The sequence below is a fragment of the Scyliorhinus torazame genome, chromosome 2 (assembly GCF_047496885.1).
Source record: "Scyliorhinus torazame isolate Kashiwa2021f chromosome 2, sScyTor2.1, whole genome shotgun sequence".
Lineage (NCBI taxonomy): Eukaryota > Metazoa > Chordata > Chondrichthyes > Carcharhiniformes > Scyliorhinidae > Scyliorhinus > Scyliorhinus torazame.
Window position 1 is genome coordinate 238,963,595 of NC_092708.1, and position 21,486 is coordinate 238,985,080.

The 21,486-nt window shown below is 47.9% G+C and overlaps 1 protein-coding gene across 4 annotated transcripts in view; it reads right to left on the reverse strand.

The window, feature by feature from the left end:
• The window catches only part of LOC140396632 (alpha-(1,6)-fucosyltransferase), a 1,055,147-nt gene that overhangs the window by 762,862 nt on the left and 270,799 nt on the right, over positions 1 to 21,486 (reverse strand). The gene's annotated exons all lie outside the window — the stretch shown is intronic.

Sequence of the window (21,486 nt, forward strand, 5' to 3'; positions counted from 1 at the left end):
CAGTTGCCTGACGGCGACTGGTCTGCCACAGCTGTGGTGGTGAAGCAAGTGGCCCCAAGATCGTTCCTCGTCCACCTGGCTGATGGCTCCTTCCTTCGACGCAACAGACGGGCGCTGCGCAGAGTTCCACGCCCGCCACCCAACCATGATGTTCCGCCTCGCACAATGCTTCCTCCGGACGTGCCCTACCACGAGGTCACCGATCTACCAGCAATCCTGCCGACCTCTGCGACAACCGCATTGGCGGCGGTCCCGCCTATCCAAGTACAGGCGGCCCCTGATCCACCCTTGAGGCGGTCAACCAGAATTTGTCGCCCGCCGCAGAGACTAAACTTATAGACTGAACTTTTGCACAACTGTGTTACCTTATCGTTTTGACCACTGTAAATATTGTTTTTACCGTTTCATCTGCCCTATATCTGCACTAGCGACACCTTCCTGTGTACATAAGGTCATTTTAGCACATTCTGTATACAGTCACATATACACATCCACACGCACATGCCCCTTAATATTTATTTATTTTTTAAAAATATATTTTATTGAAAATTTTTTTCAAACAACAATTTTTCCCTCTTACAAAGCAAACGAAACAATAACAAAACAGAAATTTTTAACAATACACAGGTAACAAAACCACATTGTCTATTGACCTAAACTAAACTACCCCCCCCCCCCCTGGGTTGCTGCTGCTGGTCATCTGTCTTCCCTCTAACGTTCCCCTAGGTAGTCGAGAAATGGCTGCCACCGCCTGGTGAACCCTTGAGCCGATCCTCTCAGGGCAAACTTTATCTGCTCCAGTTTAATGAACCCCGCCATATCATTTACCCAGGCCTCCAGTCCGGGGGGTTTCGCCTCCTTCCACATGAGTAGGATCCTGCGCCGGGCTACGAGGGACGCAAAGGCCACGACATCGGCCTCTTTCGCCTCCTGCACTCCCGGCCCTTCCGCAGCTCCAAATAGAGCTAACCCCCAGCCTGGTTTGACCCGGGCCTTCACCACCTGCGAAACCACTCCCGTCACTCCCTTCCAATACCCTTCCAGTGCCGGGCACGCCCAAAACATATGTGCGTGGTTTGCCGAACTCCCGCCACACCTCCCACATTTGTCCTCCACTCCAAAGAACCTGCTCAATCTTGCCCCCGTTATGTGTGCTCTATGTAGCACCTTAAATTGAATCAGGCTAAGCCTGGCGCATGAGGAAGAGGAATTTACCCTGCTTAGGGCATCAGCCCACATACCCTCCTCTATCTCCTCCCCTAATTCTTCTTCCCACTTTCCTTTTAGTTCGCCCACCGATTCCTCCCCGTCTTCCCTCATCTCTCTATAAATCTCTGACACCTTGCCCTCTCCGACCCACACCCCTGAAAGCACCCTGTCCTGTATCCCCTGTGTCGGGAGCCACGGAAATTCCCTCACCTGTTGTCTAGTAAACGCCCTCACCTGCATATATCGCAAGAAATTTCCCCGGGGCAACTTATACTTTTCCTCCAATGCTCCCAAGCTCGCAAAAGTCCCATCTATAAATAAATCTCCCACCTTCCTAATTCCCAACTGGTACCAGCTCAGAAATCCTCCATCCATTCTTCCTGGGGCGAACCTATGGTTGTTCCTGATAGGGGACCCCACCAGGGCTCCCCGCACCCCTCTCTGTCGCCTCCACTGTCCCCAGATATTCAGTGTTGCCGCCACCACCGGGTTCGTGGTAAACCTTTTAGGTGAGAACGGTAGCGGCGCCGTCACCAGCGCCTCTAAACTCGTCCCTTTACAGGACTTTCTCTCCAGTCTTTTCCACGCCGCTCCCTCACCCTCCATCATCCATCTACGTATCATTGCCACATTGGCGGCCCAATAGTAATCACCCAAGTTCGGTAGTGCCAGTCCTCCTCTGTCCCTACTACGCTGAAGGAACCCCCTCCTTAGTCTCAGAACTTTCCCTGCCCACACAAAGCTCGTGATGCTCCTATCTATTTTATTAAAAAAGGTCTTGGTGATTAGTATAGGGAGACATTGAAATACAAATAAGAACCTCGGGAGGACCATCATCTTAATTGCTTGCACCCTGCCCGCCAGCGATAGAGGCTGCATGTCCCACCTCTTGAAGTCCTCCTCCATTTGTTCTACCAGCCGTGTCAGATTAAGTCTGTGCAAGGTTCCCCAGCTCCTAGCGATCTGAATCCCCAGGTATCGGAAGTTTCTTTCCACTTTCCTTCGCGGTAAGCCTTCTATCTCTCTACTCTGGTCCCCTGGATGTATCACAAATAATTCACTCTTCCCCATGTTTAGCCTATACCCCGAGAATTCCCCGAACCCCCTCAAAATTCGCATAACCTCTATCATCCCCCCCGCTGGGTCCGACACGTATAACAATAGGTCATCTGCGTATAACGAGACTCGGTGTTCTTCTCCCCCTCTAATCACCCCTCTCCATTTCCTGGAGTCTCAACGCCATGGCCAGAGGTTCAATTACCAACGCGAACAACAATGGAGACAGCGGGCATCCCTGTCTTGTTCCCCTATATAATAGGAAATACTCCGATCTATGTCGACCTGTAACTACGCTTGCCGTTGGAGCCCCATAAAGAAGTCTAACCCAGCTAATAAACCCGTTCCCAAACCCAAACCTCCTTAACACTTCCCATAAATACTCCCACTCCACCCTATCAAATGCCTGCACCCTAATATTTATTATCTCAACACATACAAAAAAAAGAGAAAACAAAAAAGGCGGGGGAGATGTCATAATATACATCGATGTATATAATGGAGTGCAGACAGGCAGTGATTGACACACAGGATGACTAGCAAGCACACAGAACAGAGCAGCCAATCACCAGACAGGACACGACCACTATAAAGCCAGAGGGCACCGGTTTTCCCACTCTCTCGGGACCCAGTCTCTGGGACAGTCAGAGTTAGTGAGCTGGCTAGTGCAAACACCATGTGGTAGCTAGTAAGTCTGGTTAGGCTAGTATCAAGTCTCCAGTCAAATCAGCATAGTGTCAACCCACAGTTGAACATGGATAATAGTTTAGATGTTAAATAAAATCGTGTTGCATCTTATCAAGTGTTGGAGGTCTGTCTCTCGCTACACTGCATCAAGTGCAGTCCACATCGACACAGCCTACCCAACACATCAACCCTTGAATGAATTCTGAAGAGCAATGTGAAAGTAATCAAATCTCCAGTGTCAATCAACTTGGAGGCACTTAACTAACACTTTGTCCTTATGCAAAACAATGTCATCTCCTTTTCTCTTCCCATAGATCTTAGCCTAGATATATCCTGCCTTGTGGTGTAATGGGTGTATTTCATTCCGGAGATATTTGGCCAATTGTGAAAAATGGTTGTTCAAGAAAGTAATGAGGCAATATCTTCCATTTCAGGATCTGAATTAGGTGAAGACAAGTCAAAGAGTTGGTGTTTACCAAATGTGGCACATTTGATGTACTCACATACATTTTTGGGAGTAGCAGTGCAGCAGTAATGTTTCACTCCAATTCTTATCCCACACCTAGTGCTGCACTAAGGCAAACTTTCGTTTGTTTTCAAAGCTAGTTATTCCTGGAACAGGTTGCTAGCCTGCCGCCAGGGATTTAAAGCTTGAGGGGCACCATTCCACATCAAATGTGGTTGATCAGGAGTTTCTCCCGCTCTTACCACCAACTATTGGCATGTTCACAGGTTGACATTCAACCTGTTTGACCGTTTTATGAATGCACCTTCCTTGGCCATCAGGTCCTGGACTGGAACTCAAACCCGGAGTTTCCGGCTCAGAAGCAGGGATGCCACCCACTGCGCCTCAGGACGTCCTCCAGCAGCTATGTTACTGCAGTAACAATCTGGGATTTGCACTAATAATCCACCATGTGATACAAATGTGGGGCTTTATAAGATGGTTATGTTTCACCTGGCTCTTTTAATTTAAATTGAAGCACAATGTCCTGCAATGGAGGATGGCGTGATTGTGTAAAGAATTCTGGTGACAGGCCCGTGTCACCTGGTTATAATAGCCCAAGTCAAAACCAGCTGCGAGCTTTAACATCTGACCACAAAGGGAAAGGCAGCTGGCCTTAATGCTGCCCAAACTCACATGGGCAGTCAGACTGAAAGCAGATGGTGCTACGCCAGGTAGAGGAAAAAGACTGCTGTTGGCTCAGTCACTAAGGAAGGGATGGTGAGGACAGGACCCATGTTTCGATGCTGTTTGCCACTTTGAGGAAGTGGCCCAATATTTAGTGCCTCCACCTTGCTTTCTAAGTAGTTAACATGTCAAGTTTTGGTCAGTTTCACAACATACACAGTCACTTTCCAAGTTTAGTGTATTGATCCAAAGTCAACCTATGGCGTTGAGGTATACAAGTTGATCAAAGTTTTTTTTTAAAAATAGTTTGAAGTAATGACAGACCAACACACCATCATGGCTATTTGGTCAACTTATTGCAGCATCTTTGCCTTCTTTGTAACGGTCAGTTGTGGTTCAGTGGTGGCCCTCCCCACACTGAGTCAGAAGGAAGTGGGTTCAAGTCTCATTCAGGAGGTTTGAGTACATGATCTAGGCTGGCACTGCAGTGCAATACTGAGGGAAGTGCCGAATGTTTTGTCTTTCAGATGAGACACTAAACGGAGTCAAATTGTGGATGCTACATTATTCTTCGCAGAGCAAAGGAGCCCCCCCTCCACCCCCCCTCTGCCCCCTCCTTTTCCCCCCTCCACCCCTTCCTTCCCCCCTCCCTCTGCCGCTCCCCTTCCCCCCCGTCCCCTCCTTCCCCCGCTCCCACTTCACCCCCTACCTTCCCCCCTTCCCCTCCCCCCCCCTTCATCCCCTCCCTTCCCCCCCCCCTCCCCTCCTCGTCCTCTCTCCCCCCCCCCTCCCCTCTGTGTGCGGGTCACTATTTATTCCTCAATCAACAGCACTCACACAGATTACCTGGTCATTTATTGTACTGCTGTGTATGGGAGTTTGCTGTGCGCAAATTGGTACTCTATTTTCTACATTGCTTACACTTCAGAAGTCCTCTAACCGATTATAAAACTCTTTGGGGAATCCTGCTTCCACGTGTTGTGAAAAAACACTTTTGGGCATCCTACTACAAATCATTCATAACGCATCAAGGATCCTTGCAAATTGTTTCTTGGTGAGCTTGGGAACAGATCATTAGCACTACTCTCACAGGAATGGGTTAATTGTTCTATGGTGGAATAGTCACCAAATTAGTTAAAACCCAATTGATAAATGATTGCATATTCTATCAACCCGCCAGGAGAACGAGTCCACAGAATCCTTCATCACTGATCTTAATGAAAGATCAGATGAAGAAATGTTCTATGAATTAGCTATGTCATACAATTATGAATTAGTAAGCAATTCTTGATCAAGTAAGAGACCGGCATCACAGTGAGGTGCAATAATCCTCAACTGTTCTGGAACCCTCAACCTCTCACAAGTTAGTGGCTTGAACTTTTGTCCATTTCAACAACAACAACACCAACAACTCATATTTATTTAGCATCTTCAATGAAATGTGGCAAGGTACTTCACCAGAGCATTATAAAACAAGTATGACACCGAGCAACATAAGTAGATGTCAGGGCGGCACGGTAGCACAGTGGTTAGCACTGTTGCGTCACAGCGCCAGGGTCCCAGGTTCGATTCCCAGCTTGGGTCACTGTCTGTATGGGGTTCGCAAGTTCTCCCCATGTCTGCGTGGGTTTGCTCTGGGTGCTCCGGTTTCCTCCCACAGGTCCTGAAAGATGTGCTTGTTAGGTGAATTGCACATTCTGAATTCGTCCTCCGTGTACCTGAACAAGCGCTGGAATGTGACGACTAGGGGCTTTTCACGGTAACTTCATTGCAGTGTTAATGTAAGCCTACTTGTGACAATAAAGTTTTTTTTTAAATGACCAAAAGCTTATTCAAACAGGTAGAGTTTTAAGAGGAAAAGTAGGAAAGAAAAGCAGAGAGATGGAGAGGTGTAGAGAGGGAATTCCAGAGCTCGGAGCCAAGGCAACTGGAGCCACGGCCACCAATGGTGTAGCGATTAAAATCAGGAATGCACAGAGGCCAGAAAAAGGAGCACAAATATCTGGACAAGCCTGGACCAGGTCCCAACAGTTGCTAGGATATCGGACAGAAACCTCTATATTTTGTTTAATTTGTAAGACTGTGAGGAAAAGGATTCTTCACTCCAGGTGTGATTCCACACATTAATAGGCATACGGTATATTAAACCAAACTTTATTACTAACACAGTATTATTAACTTTAACCTCATAAAGGCAATAGCTCACAATTACCAGTTAAACAGTGAGACAATAACTTGTAACAGTTATCTTCATCCCCACACAAGCAAAAGCTACCTCATGTCAAAATCCACTTATAAATATAGTTAGAAGACCCAGGAATACGTGCTTAATAAAGCTGTCTTGGGTACTCTGCTTTCAGAAAGAGATTTCAGGAACCAACTTGCAGATTCTTGCCTGTCTCAAACTACTGTTTAACCCGCCAGTCTTTGAAACACTTCTGTCCAGGAAAATCTTTAACACACTGTTTTGAGAGAAACTGCTCCTATTCACAGATAAATCAAAATTCACTGTTCTGAGAGCAGCTGCTTGTCTGTCCAGAGTCAAATCTAAAACTGAATTTCAAAACTGAAAACTCAACACCTGACTGCTTCATCCCCAGGCTCCTCCCATTAACATCATTTTACAAACTAAACACAATGTCTTTCATTATCTACTCCCCAGGAAGCCTTACTTATATGAACAAAATTCCAGTAGCCCAACTTTTAGTATGTTTTAATTACACCCGTTTCCAAAAAGCCTGTGCCTTTCAAACCAGGATTTTTTTAAGACAAGACTGCAGAAGTCACACACTAACTCAGGCTTTTAACCCTTACTATATCAACTACATATAATACAATATATCTGAAATTCATCACACGTAGAGGGCTGTGGGGTTAAAAGAGATTACAGAGATAGGGAGGAGGTCATGGAGGGATTTAAAAACAAGGAGGAGAATTATAAAATCAAGGTGCTGCTTGACTGGGAGCCTGTTTGCCTGCTGCTTGTTTTTACTCATCTCCCCCACCTCTCACTCTTCCTCATTTGATGCACCATTCCTTTGGCCAAGTATCGATTATTATTGTGAGCCCAGTGACTGTTGTTCTGTTATGCATCCACAGTGAAGTGTTCGAACCAAACCCAACCCCCTCCAGATATTTTAGCCATTTCCCAAATTACAATGCAATAAAATCACGTGACCGCTTAACCATTGTGCTCGAAACTGGCTATTTTAGTGACGGCTTAGACAAATATATTCAGGCACAATTATCCCACTGTTTTATTTCCAAGGTCATGAGTGACAAACACAAGAAACTGCATGAGATATACACGCAGATGTGCCGATCTTTGAATGAATGAGAGGGGCAAATACTTTTTTTTAATGTAAATTTAGAGTACCCAATTATTTATTTTTTTTCCAATTAAGGGGCAATTTAGCGTGGCCAATCCACCTAACCTGCACATCTTTGGGTTGTGGAGGTGAAACTCACGCAGACACAGGGAGAATGTGCAAACTTCACACGGACAGTGACCCAGAGCCGGAATTCAAACCTGGGTGCTCAGCGCCGTAGTCCCAGTGCTATCTACTGCGCCACATGCCACCCAAGAGAGGGGCAAATACAATCATGTGAGCACACAACAGAAACAGGCAAGGTACGTGGTGACAGTCGGGCAGATTAAATTGCAGAGAAGGGGCGATAAAAGATAAAGAGAAAAGTAGATGGGCAATGTGGAAGTAACAGCGCAAACACTAGCAGCTGTGTACTGGCTAGTGTCAGCGACACAGCACGCTTGTGTCACGAGGATGAAAAGCAAAATGTGTAGGGAGTAGTGAACATAATGAAAAATGTAAATTATTTTCAATGCCGCAGCACCATAGTTCCACTATAATGATCACAGTGATGGCTTTCATTATCTTTCAATTACATATTTCGCTTTTTTAGACTTGAGACAAAAAAAATCAAATTAATCTCCGTGCGGCTTCATTTGGGTTCCAAAACAAAATGTGAACATTTGTCATGAATCATTGACAAAAGCGAAGAAAACTTTAACTTTAAGACCACAGGACACAGGAGAAGTAGGCCATTCGGCCCGTCGAGTCTGCTCGGCCCATTCCATGAGATAATGACTGATCTGATGTGGAATCCTCAACTCCACTTTCCTGCCTTATCCCCATAATCCTTGGCTCCCTGACTGATTAAAAATCTGTCTATCTCAGCCTTTGAACGTGTTTAATGACCCAGCCTCTGCAGCCCTCTGCGGTAAAGAACTCCATACATTCACTTCTCTCGGAGAGATGAAATTCCTCCTCACCTCTGTCTGAAATGGGCGATTCCTTACTCTGATATCATGCCCTCTGGTCCTCGACTCTCTCACAAGATGTAACAACCACTTAGCATCTACCCTGTCAAGCCCCCTGAGAATCCTTTATGTCTCAAAAGGTTACCTCTCATTCTTCTAAACTCCAATAAGTGCAGGCTCAATCTATTCAACTTCTCCTCATAAAAAAATCCCTCCAGACCCGGGATCAACTTAGTCAACATTCTCTGGATTGCCTTCAATTCCTGTATATATTTCCTTAAAGAAGGGGATCAAAACTGTTGAGTATTCCAGGTGTGGAGGTTTAACTATTGCCTTGTATAATTTTAGCAAGACTTCCCTTTGAAATAAAGGCCAACATACCATTTGCCTTCCTGATTACCAGTTGAACTTGCATACCAGCTTTTTGTGATTTATGCATGAGGACCCCCAAATCCCTCTGAGCTGCAGCTTGCTGAAGTCTTTGCCCATTTAGATAATATTCAGCTCCTTTATTCTTCCTACCAAAGTGCATAACTTCACATTTTCTCACATTATATATCTGGCAAGTTTTCACCAACTCACTTGACCCTCTATAACCCTCTGCAGACAGTGTCATCCTCACCACTTGCCTTCCCACCTTTCTTTGTGCCATCCGCAAACCTTGTGCGGCACCTTATCGGATGTGTTCTGGAAACCCAAGTATATTACATCTACTGGTTCACATTTATCCATCCTGCTCATTACCACCTCAAAGAATTCTAATAAATTAGTATTCCTTCTTCTCCCACGTCCATAAAGTGTACTCCCGGATAGATTTTTTTGTTCTAGGAAGGTCGTTGATCTCTAGGGTGGAAGAAGCTGAATACTCAGCCATAGCGGTTTCGGTTCATGCCCCACATTGGGTGGACCTGGAAGTAGGAGAGGACAGGGAGCAGAGAACACTCTGGCGATTAGATGTGGGCCTGATGGCGGATGAGGGAGTGTGTGCAAGAGTGAGGGGGTGTATCGAGAGATACCTGAAGGTCAATGACGACGGCGAGGTCCCTGTGGGAGTGGTCTGGGAAGCACTAAAAGCGGTGGTCAGAGGAGAGTTGATTTCTATTGGGGCCCACAAAAGGAAAACAGAGGCCAAGGAAAGGGATAGATTACTGGGGGAGATTTTAAGGGTGGACAGGGAATTTGCAGAGACCCTCCGGAGGAGGAGCTGTACAGGGAGAGGAGACGACTCCAGACCGAGTTTGACCTTCTGACCACCAGAAAGGCGGAGGTACTGTGGAGGAAGGCACAGGGGAGGAGGTATGAATATGGGGAAAAGGCTAGTCGCCTGTTGGCGCACCAACTGCGAAAGAGGGCAGCAGCGAGGGAGATAGGAGGAATTAGGGATGAAAGGGGAGACACCGTGCGAAGGGCAGGAAAGATAAATGAGGTGTTTAAGACCTTTTATGAAGAACTGTATAGGTCTCAGCCCCCAGAGGGAGAGGAGGGGATGCGGCAGTTCCTGGACCAGTTGAGGTTCCCGAAAGTGGAGGAGCAGGCGGTGGCAGGCCTGGGGGCGCCGATTGAGGTGGACGAGGTTATTAAGGGCCTGGGAAGCATGCAAGCAGGGAAGGCCCCGGGGCCAGACGGGTTCCCGGTGGAATTCTACAGAAAATATGGGCAGCACGGTAGCACAAGTGGATAGCACTGTGGCTTCACAGCGCCAGGGTCCCAGGTTCGATTCCCCGCTGGGTCACTGTCTGTGCGGAGTCTGCACGTTCTCCCCGTGTCTGCGTGGGTTTCCTCCGGGTGCTCCGGTTTCCTCCCACAGTCCAAAGACGTGCAGGTTAGGTGGATTGGCCATGCTAAAAATTGCCCGCAGTGTCCATAAGGGTTGGGAGGGGTTATTGGGTTGCGGGGATAGGGTGGAAGTGAGGGATTAATGTGGGTCGGTGCAGACTCGATGGGCCGAATGGCCTCCTTCTGCACTGTATGTTCTATGTAATATGTAATATGTGGACTTGTTGGCCCCGTTGTTGGCGAGGACGTTCAATGAGGCCAGGGAAGGGGGGACACTACCCCCGACAACGTCAGAGGCGACGATATCGCTAATGTTGAAGAGAGACAAAGATCCGATGCAGTGTTGGTCCTATAAACCTATTTCACTATTGAACGTGGACGCCAAACTGCTAGCAAAGGTGCTGGCATCGAGGATAGAGGACTGTGTCCCGGGGGTGGTGCACGATGACCAGACAGGGTTCGTAAAAGGGAGACAATTGAATGTTAACGTGCGACGGCTATTAGGGGTGATAATGATGCCCTCAGTGGAGGGGGAGGCAGAGATGGTGGCGGCAATGGACACAGAGAAGGCATTTGATAGGGTGGAGTGGGAGTATTTATGGGAAGTGTTAAGGAGGTTTGGGTTTGGGAATGGATTTATTCGCTGGGTTAGACTACTTTATGGGGCACCGACGGTAAGCGTAGTTACAGGTCGACATAGATCGGAGTATTTCTGACTATATAGGGGAACAAGACAGGGATGCCCGCTATCTCCATTGTTGTTTGCGCTGGCAATTGAACCTCTGGCCATGGCGCTGAGAGACTCCAGGAAATGGAGAGGGGTGACTAGAGGGGGAGAAGAACACCGAGTTTCGTTATACGCGGATGACCTATTGCTATACGTGTCGGACCCAGCGGGGAGGATGATAGAGGTTATGCGAATCTTGAGGAGGTTCGGGGAATTTTCGGGGTATAGGTTAAACATGGGGAAGAGTGAATTATATGTGATACATCCAGGGGACCAGAGTAGAGAGATAGAAGGCTTACCGCGAAGGAAAGTGGAAAGAAACTTCCGATACTTGGGGATTCAGATCGCTAGGAGCTGGGGAACCTTGCACAGACTTAATCTGACACGGCTGGTAGAACAAATGGAGGAGGACTTCAAGAGGTGGGACATGCAGCCTCTATCGCTGGCGGGCAGGGTGCAAGCAATTAAGATGATGGTCCTCCCGAGGTTCTTATTTGTATTTCAATGTCTCCCTATTTTAATCACCAGGACCTTTTTTAATAAAATAGATAGGAGCATTACGAGCTTTGTGTGGGCAGGGAAAGTTCCGAGAGTAAGGAGGGGGGTTCCTTCAGCGCAGTAGGGACAGAGGAGGACTGGCACTACCGAACTTGGGAGATTATGATTGGGCCGCCAATGTGGCAATGATACGTAGATGGATGATGGAGGGTGAGGGAGCGGCGTGGAAAAGGCTGGAGACAAGGTCCTGTAAAGGGACGAGTCTAGAGGCGCTGGTGACGGCGCCGCTACCGTTCTCACCGAAAAAGTACACCACGAACCCGGTGGTGGCGGCAACACTGAACATATGGGGACAGTGGAGGCGACAGAGAGGGGTGCGGGGAGCCCTGGTGGGGTCCCCTATCAGGAACAACCATAGGTTCGCCCCAGGAAGAATGGATGGAAGATTTCAAAGCTGGTACCAGTTGGGAATTAGGAAGGTGGGAGATTTATTCATAGATGGGACTTTTGCGAGCTTGGGAGCACTGGAGGAAAAGTATAAGTTACCCCGGGGAAATTTCTTGAGATATATGCAGGTGAGGCCGTTTACTAGACAACAGGTGAGGGAATTTCCGTTGCTCCCGACACAGGGGATACAGGACAGGGTGCTTTCAGGGGTGTGGGTCGGAGAGGGCAAGGTGTCAGAGATTTATAGAGAGATGACAGAAGAGGGGGAGGAGTCGGTGGGCGAACTAAAAAGAAAGTGGGAAGAAGAATTAGGGGAGGAGATAGAGGAGGGTATGTGGGCTGATGCCCTAAGCAGGGTAAATTCCTCTTCCTCATGCGCCAGGCTTAGCCTGATTCAATTTAAGGTGCTACATAGAGCACACATAACGGGGGCAAGATTGAGCAGGTTCTTTGGAGTGGAGGACAAATGTGGGAGGTGTGGCGGGAGCCTGGCAAACCATGCACATATGTTTTGGGCGTGCCAGGCACTGGAAGGGTATTGGAAGGGAGTGACGGGAGTGATTTCGCAGGTGGTGAAAGCCCGGGTCAAACCAGGCTGGGGGTTAGCTCTATTTGGAGTTGCGGAAGAGCCGGGAGTGCAGGAGGCGAAAGAGGCCGATGCCATGGCCTTTGCGTCCCTCGTAGCCCGGCGCAGGATCCTACTCATGTGGAAGGAGGCGAAACCCCCCGGACTGGAGGTCTGGGTAAACGATATGGCGGGGTTTATTAAACTGGAGCAGATAAAGTTTGCCCTGAGAGGATCGGCTCAAGGGTTCACCAGGCGGTGGCAGCTATTTCTCGACTACCTAGAGGGAAGACGGATGACCAGCAGCAGCAACCCAGGGGGGAGGGGGGGGAGGCAGTTGAGTATAGGTCAATAGAGTACGAGGTTTTGTTACTAGTATATTATTACTACTATTATCATTATTGTTAAAAAGTTTAAAAATTTCTGTTTTGTTACTGTTATCGTTTCGCTTGTTTTGTAAGCGGGGAGAATGTTGCTCAGGGGAAAAAATGTCAATAAAATATATTTTTTTAAAAAAGAATTCTAATAAATTTGTTAGGCATGGTTTCCCCTCATGAAGCCATGCTGACTCTGCTTGATAATATTCTGTATTTCTCTGCTCTGCTATTACATCCTATTAATGCTCTGCTATTACATCCTTTATAAAGGACTCTAACATTTTCCCAGTGACAGACATTAAGCCAACAGATCTATAGTTACCTGATTTTTGCCTGCCTCCCTTTTTGCATAAGGGTGCAACATTCCAGTTTTCCAAACTTCTGGGGACATTTTCAGAATTTAAGCATTCTTGGGGTGGCGCAGTGGCACAGTGGTTAGCACTGCTGCCTCACAGCGCCAGGGTCCCGGGTTCGATTCCCACCTTCGGTGACTGTCTGTGGAGTTTGCACAATCTCCCAGTATCTGCGTGGGTTTCCTCCGTTTGCTCCGGTTTCCTCCCACAGTCCAAAGATGTGTGGGTTAGGTGGATTGGCCATTCCGCTTAGTGTTCAAAGGTTAGGTGAGGTTACGGGGAAAGGGTAGGGGAGTAGGCCGAGGTGGGATGCTCTTTCAGATGGTCACTGCAGACCAGATGGGACAATTGGTCTCCTTCTGCACTCTAGGGATTCAATCCTCTGATTACTACCAGTGTTATCTCTGTAGCTACTTCCTTTGATACCGCAGGATGCAACCCATCAGATCCAGGGGACTCAGCAGCCTTTAGCCCCATCAGTTTCCCAGGTACTTTTTCTCTATTGAAAGTTACTGTATTTATTCCCTTCCCCCACTTTTGACTTTGCAGCATCTTTACGCAGCCCAAACATGGCTTACCAACCTTTTTATACTGGTGCTCTTGCTGTTTTCATTTTCAAAAAGGACCATGGGTGACATGAGCACCCACTGGTTCTGGGCCAAACCAGAAGAAGAGAATCAAACATCCATGGTATAGAATTCCAATGGACTCTTGGGCAAACCATGAGCCACGCATACTCCACACAACGTCACCAGAGAAACGAGGGAAGTACGCAAAGAGATACCAGGAGGAGTGCTCCTCCAAACTACAGTCAAAATAAATAAATGCGACCCTCACCACCATGACCATAAAAGATCTTATTTGGTGACCTTTACAATCTCAAGATATCCCAAAGCACTTTTCACCCAATAACATGCTTTTTGAAATGCAATCACTATTGCAATGGAGGAGGTGCAGCAGGAAATTTGCACACAGTAAACTCCCATAAACAGCAATGTGATAGAGCTGATTTAGCTCAGTGGGCTAGACAGCTGCTTTGTAACGCAGAACAAGGCCAGCAGCGCTGGTTCAATTCCCGTACCAGCCCATTATCCAATCAAGCGCTGGAATGTGGCGACTAGGGGCTTTTCACAGTGACTTCTTTGCAGTGTTAATGTAAGCCTACTTGTGACAATAATAGATTATATAATTATAATTACCAGATAACCTGTTTTAAATGATACTGATTGAAGATACTGGATGTTATCACACTTTTCTTCAAAATAATAAGATTGGATCTTTTGCGTTTAGCTGAGAGAATAGATGGGCTTCAGTTTAACATTTAACATTTTCATCAAAAGATGGCATCTATGACAGTCCAGCATTCCTTTGGTACTACACTGGAGTGTGAGCTGGCCCTCTCTGGAGATGGACTTGAACACACAATCTTCTGATGCAGAAGCGAGAGTCTGATTCGAGTCATCTGATCTATGGCTGACTCAGCCCCATTCTTCCACAGACCCAGCGTCCTTCGCCTCAGGCTATTTAGATATTGTGTTGGCGTCCCCGGCCACCATGTGGTGCACTCAATTCAACATTTACCCAAATGCAGTGTCAGCCAATTTTGTAAATCTGAATTTTTTGCTTTGAAGGAAGACTTGTAGACATTCAGACAGCAAGTGCCCAGTCGGTTCGAGCTTTGGCACATGCAAAAGCCCTGATTTAACTTGGAAATGGCAGGAGAGTATGGAGCTGGCATAGTGAGCAGCAGCCTCACTCCAGCACACCATAGTAAGGTCAAGGCTATTTTCAACCAGAGGTCGCACAGCAAAACCCCTGGACTGACCTGTATCAAGAAGGGTTGGGTTGGCGAAGAGGGCGGTAGGGAGGAGAAAGGCTCCAACAGAGATTGTTATCGGAGCAGAGTGGAAGTCCAGGGCATGGATGGCCTAGGATGTCTTTGCCAAGGATGACTTTGGGACAATAGAGACAAAATGCAAAATTTCTTCTGCAACCTGGTTGAGGTTATTTAACGTAGCAAGTTTAATGATTGAACCGAAGACTTCACCAAGTTCATTTCACTTGTTAGGGTTAAGTCGGCAGTTCTATCACCATATTACAGGTTCCATTCAGCATTAAAGCATACTTCCACGAGCATATCATTTTTTTTTGACAGGGTGTGGGGAAGCGGGGTGGCGTCGAGAAAGAGAATTGCGCTCACTCTATCAAGTGCCTTGATATGCAAACACAGGCATCCCACTTTTATAAGCGAGCCTCGCCATTCCTTCAACCATCTCGCTTCCATATTTCTCTGGATGTCCCTTTTATCTGCCCACTCTTCTCAGTTCTTATTTCATTCAGTGCTCTGTCACCCCTTCCAATTCTCCCCGCCCCTCATTTTCATGCAAGCCATTCGTGTTCAGTAAAAACTGAGGACATGACTACATTTCTTTTCAAAATGGGACTCAAATTGACATCTTTTGCTGTTTTGAGGAGGAGGGAAAGCGTTTCTGTACAACGCCTCTGACTCGAGAGAGGAAGAGAAGAAAGCACAACGCACACACGTGCACACTCACATGCACCCGGAAGACTTCCAATGTGGGAAGAATCAAAACAAAACTCAGAGGCCAGAGGTTCAAGGGCTAAAGATGTTGCCATCCTTGCATCAGAGTTTGCTGCATCATTTTAAAATACCTGCAACACCAGCAATAAGTTTCTAGCTCGACAATTCTCGAGCTCATTTCACTGATGATGTTCATAATCAACCGACTCTACAGCTCAAAAGAAACAATCATTTTCTCCAACATAAATGTATTGCATCAGCAATGGTGACTGATTCGTAATTAGCATACAGAGTGAAGGCATTCAAAATCGAGCTCACTTTCACAAAGCAGCCACCATCAACTGGATAATAACGTACTGCCTGAAAATGTATACTCATTTCGGAGAGGTCCTACTTAATGGCAAGAAATTTACTAATGGAGCCAAAATATGTTGCATGCATCTGATACATGATTATAGCTCTGCTCTTGTTTATTCTCACCAACTCTTTCTGCCAGGAATCATGACAAATACACAAATGCAGATTTTATTATAGCACGGATTCAACTGTGTCCACAAAACGATGCAAGCACCACTTTTCCCAATGTGCTGACTTCCAGAAGTTAAGTTGCAAGTCCAAACTTCTTACGACTTCCGATATTCCCCAATCTGCAGCCCAGAAGCACAAGGCGTCTAATGCCTCTGGCCAGCATCAAAGCCATCACCAAGTGGTGATCCAACAGCTATTTTGAAGGGTCACATTCCAGATTGGGTGGGGGGGGGGGGGGGGGGGGAGAAAATTAAATGGCTGTGCTCACTGTAGATATGACTGAAATGGGGTGTACCTTGGGGGCAAATAAATTAGTGAAGAAGCAGTGGTTCCTTCAGACGATTGACATTACTGGCGTGTCAAGTTTGCTTCAATCATCAGTCTCTGACGTTCTTCACAATTGAAGTCTGGTATTTATAGATTTCTGTTGTTCTGCTACAGTTGAAGCCAAATGCTACTGTTTGCAATTAGAGGTCATTGTAAAGTGAGGCTGTCAGATGAGAAAAGTGGTCTCAGTGGGGGTTTTCAACTGCTATAAATGAATAGCGTGACAGCACAGGACACATCTGAAAGGATTGATTTCTGGATAAAAGAGCCCGAGAGCTCTATTGGGATAAGAGGCTCCATGTTTAGCAGATGGATCAGGAGAGGGAATTTCCTTTGTAGCCTGTGCGCAGCATAATACTTTCTGATTAACATATTTACAAATTCACTGCATACACCGCCATCAAGAAATCTCCCCCATGTGGAGAGATCACATAGTCTTTGCATTGTTGGACAAAATCAGTATTGATTAAACAGATAGGTATCGACTTCAAAGACACTGGTTCATAAATCTTAACAAATTGTTGCTTTGTCAACCAGTATTTTCATCTTTTTGTCGTGAATGGTACAATAGGTGGAAAACATCCTCGCAATAAAATTTGGACAGGGCAACATCACAGGTACTTTTGTAAGGGCCACGAAGAATCCAGCACGAGTTTTAACGATACAAAGTAATAACATTTATTTACAATAACATTTTTATAACAGCAGCAGCAACTTCCTTGCTGCACACTCCTTCCCTTGCTGCACTCTCCTTCCTCCTGGTTCCAAACTGGCCAGCTTTGTTTATACATGGAGTTTACTAATGGTTTCTCCAGCCCCCTCATTGGGGAAGCTACGGTCGCGTAACATTTCTGACAAGGTCTCACCATAGTCACAGTACTCTGCAATCCTGCGTAGCCTGGATATAAAGTCGGCAAGGGATTATCCAGGGGTCCTCTCAGCGGTATTAAACCGGTAACGCTGGACTATCGTGGACAGGGTTGGGTTAAAATGTTGCCCCACTATATTCACAAGTTCATCAAACGTTTTGGTGTCCGGCACAGCTGGGTACGTAAGGCTCCTAATCACCCCAAACGTATGCGGGCCGCAGGCAGTGAGCAATATGACCACCTGGCGCTCGTTTTCGGTAATATTGTTTGCCCGGAAATAGTAACGCATCCGTTGTGCGTACTGGTTCCAGATTTCCAGCGCAGCATCAAAAACATCCAAACGTCCGTACAGAGGCATGGTATAATAGAAAACAACTTCCAACCTGTATCCAACAAAAATCCAGGGAGGTGGCTTCAGCAGTGTAGACAGCTATTCACTTTAACCCTCGTCGCCAGTTTTGTAAGGGCCACGAAGAATCCAGCACGAGTTTTAACGATACAAAGTAATAACATTTATTTACAATAACATATATATAACAGCAGCAGCAACTTCCCTTGCTGCACACTCCTTCCCTTGCTGCACTCTCCTTCCTCCTGGTTCCAAACTGGCCAGCTTTATTTATACATGGAGTTTACTAATGGTTTCTCCGCCCCCCCCTCATTGGGGAAGCTCATACTCCCAAAGGATTGTGGGATTGTCATTAGTCCCCAGCCAATCGTAAGCAGGCAGGTTATAACATCCCTCCCCCCAAAGACCAAGGAATCCACCGAAGACCCTGGCGAAGGAGGGCGTCGGACTCGTTTTGCCGCAGGTCGGACACCATTTGCACACGGCGCTGGATCAGGCGGCGTGTAACGAGACGGAGACCGGCGCTTCCGTGATGAACGGCGCAACGGTTGTACATCCACGGCCAGTGGACCCGAGGATTCCCCCTCTGATGCGTCCTGTGTCTCCATCTCGGAGTCAGAGTCTGCTGCCTCCGTCATGTCAGCGTCTCTATCTCCATTCGGTTCTGTAACGACCTGCGCAGGCTTTGAGTGAGGCACCAGAGGAAGATTGTGAGGACTACCTTCCATTGTCTCTGGTCTCTGCGGCTGTAGAAATGAGCTCCGGGGGCGGGGAATCTTTGGAGGGGATAGTCCTCTGGCCCCAACGTGGTCTACATGTTTGCGCTGGAGACGACCCTGGGCTTGCACCAGGTAAGATATAGGGCCCGTTTGGCGAAAGATTACGCCTGCAACCCACTGGGCACCACCAGCAAAATTCCGAACGAACACTGGGTCACCGGGCGCAAACTGCCGAATCGGCCGATGCCGAGAAAAACCCTGTCCCTGCCATTCTTGTGTGCGGCGTACTTTTGCGCCAATGTCCGGGAAAACCATACTAAGGCGGGTGCGACGTCCCCGGTCAAAGTTCTGCGGGAGCTACCCCAGTCACCGCGTGGGGTGTGGTCCTATACGTAAACAAAAAGAGAGCCAGTCTCATGTCCATTGATCCGGAAGACTGCTTCTTTAGGCCTCTTTTGAATGTCTGCACTGCGCGCTCTGCCAACCCATTTGAAGTCGGGTGGCAAGGGGCAGTGCGGATATGGCGTATGCCGTTCATCTTTATGAACCTCGCAAACTCCTCACTCGTGAATAGAGTGCCGTTATCCGTGACCAGCACCTCGGGGAGGCCATGCGTACTAAAAGACAAAGGCATCTTTTCAATTGTTGCGCAGGACGTTGTCCCCTGCATCTTATGCACCTCTAGCCATTTAGACTGAGCGTTGATTAATAGAAGGAACATGGATCCTTGAAAAGGGCCTGCGAAATCTGCATGCAAGCGCGCCCAAAGCCGCCCTGGCCATTCCCAGTGATGTAGGGGCGCAGCCGACGGAAGCTTCTGATGCTCCTGGCAAATGGAGAAGTTTTGGGCCACCTTCTCAATGTCAGTGTCGAGGCTTGGCCACCAGACATAACTCCGGGCCAACATTTTCATTTTGGTCACACCTGGATTCCCATTGTGCAAGTCTCTTAGTATCAGCTCCTGGCCTTTTTCCCGGACAATCACACGCGTCCCCCACAAGAGGATGCCGTCTTCCACGCTGAATTCTGACAGCTTGGAGGAAAATGCCCGCATCTCGCCTGGGAGCTGTCCATGCTGCCCACCATACAGGACTATGTGCCGAACCTTTGACAAGACTGGCTCCGTCTGGGTCCACTCACGGATCTGTGATGCCGTGACAGGCAAGGTGTCCATAAAATTTAGGGTTGCAACCACCTCACCGGTCATGGGGGTCGACATTGGGCAGGTTGATAAAGGCAATCGGCTCAGTGCGTCGGCATTTGCTATCTGCGTTCCTGGTTTGTGCTCCAGAGAATACTCGTATGCAGCGAGCAACAAAGCCCAGCGCTGGATCCATGCGGAAGCAATGGTCGGTATTGGCTTATCCTCTCGGAAAAGTCCCAGAGGCCTATGATCAGTCACGATAGTGAAATGGCGGCCATACACGTACTGGTGGAAGCGTTTGATTGCAAAAACCACTGCCAGGCCCTCCTTCTCGATCTGCGCGTACTTTCCCTCCGCTGCAGTCAATGTGCGGGAGGCGAAAGCTATCGGTCGCTCGGCCCCGTTCTCCATCTTGTGGGACAGGACGGCCCCAATACCATACGGGGATGCATCACATGTGACGAGTAAACGCTTTCCAGGATCATAGTGGGTTAGTAACCCAGACTACGACAATTGTTGTTTTACCCGCCGGAAAGCGGTTTCTTGTGGCTGACCCCAAACCCAGGTGTGATTTTTCTTTAGCAGAAGGTGCAGATTGGGGAGGATCTTCCCGTAATAGTTTACGAGACCGAGAAAAGAACGACCATGCGAAGTGTCAGTCGGGGCGGGAGCCTGTTGAATCGCACGCACCTTCTCTGCAACGGGGTGCAAACCTTCGCGGTCAACCCGATAACCTAGGTAGACTACTTCCTTTGCCTGAAATTCGCACTTTGTGCGACATAAACGGACTCCAGCCTCCGAAAAGCGTCTAAGGACAGCCTCCAGATTTTCCAAATGTTCCTGCTCCGACGTCCCTGTAATCAACACGTCATCTAGGTAGACAGCGACACGTGGTAAACCTCTCAAAATGCCCTCCATAACACGTTGAAAAATAGCGCAGGCAAAGGATACTCCAAAGGGCAACCGTGTATATTCATACAGGCCCCAGTGTGTATTAATCATTACATATGGTCGGGAGGCAAGGTCCAGCTCCAACTGTAGGTAGGCATGACTCATATCTAATTTTGTGAACGAGAGTCCGCCTGCAAGCTTCGCGTAGAGATCCTCTATGCGAGGCATTGGATATCGGTCGAGTCAGGAAGCCGTATTCACTGTAAGTTTACAGTCGCCACACAAGCGAACTGTGGCATCTGGCTTCATTACAGGTACAATTGGTGCTGCCCAGTCAGCAAAACGGACGGGCCTGATAATACCCAAACTCTCCAAATGAGTGAGCTCCCCTTCTACCTTCTCGAGCAAGGCGTAAGGCACCGGGCGCGCCCGGAAATAGCGCGACGTGGCTCCTGGTTCGACTTGGATACGGGCTACGGCCCCTTTTATTTTCCCCAAACCAGGCTGGAATATATCTGGGTATCGTCCTAGATCCTCAGTCAACCCTCCAGAAACTGTTTGGAGGATTGTAACCGCAAATGGCACAACCAGTCCCAACCCAACAGGCTGTGCCCCTGGCCGCGCACCACGATAAGTGGGAAACGCCCCTCCTGGCGTCCATAAACAACAGGGGTCATTGTAGTTCCTGCAATGTCCAGTGGTTCCCCCGTGTAGCTGGCCAACCTGGCCTGTGTGTCGGTTAATGTAAGGGTCTGTATACCCTGCTTGATGTGGTCGAATGTCCTCTGGGCGATCACGGAGACCGCTGCGCCAGTGTCCAACTCCATCTCAAGCGGGTGACCATTGACGTGTACTGTCACCTTAATGGGGGCCACATGGGGAGCTGCCACACAATGCAGCTGCAGGCAGTCGTCCTCTGTCTCCACATCCTCAGGAGTAGTCCCCACAGGTTCATCCACATGGAAGGTACGGCCCCTGGGCTGGTCCCAGTTTCGGTCGGAACGACGGCGC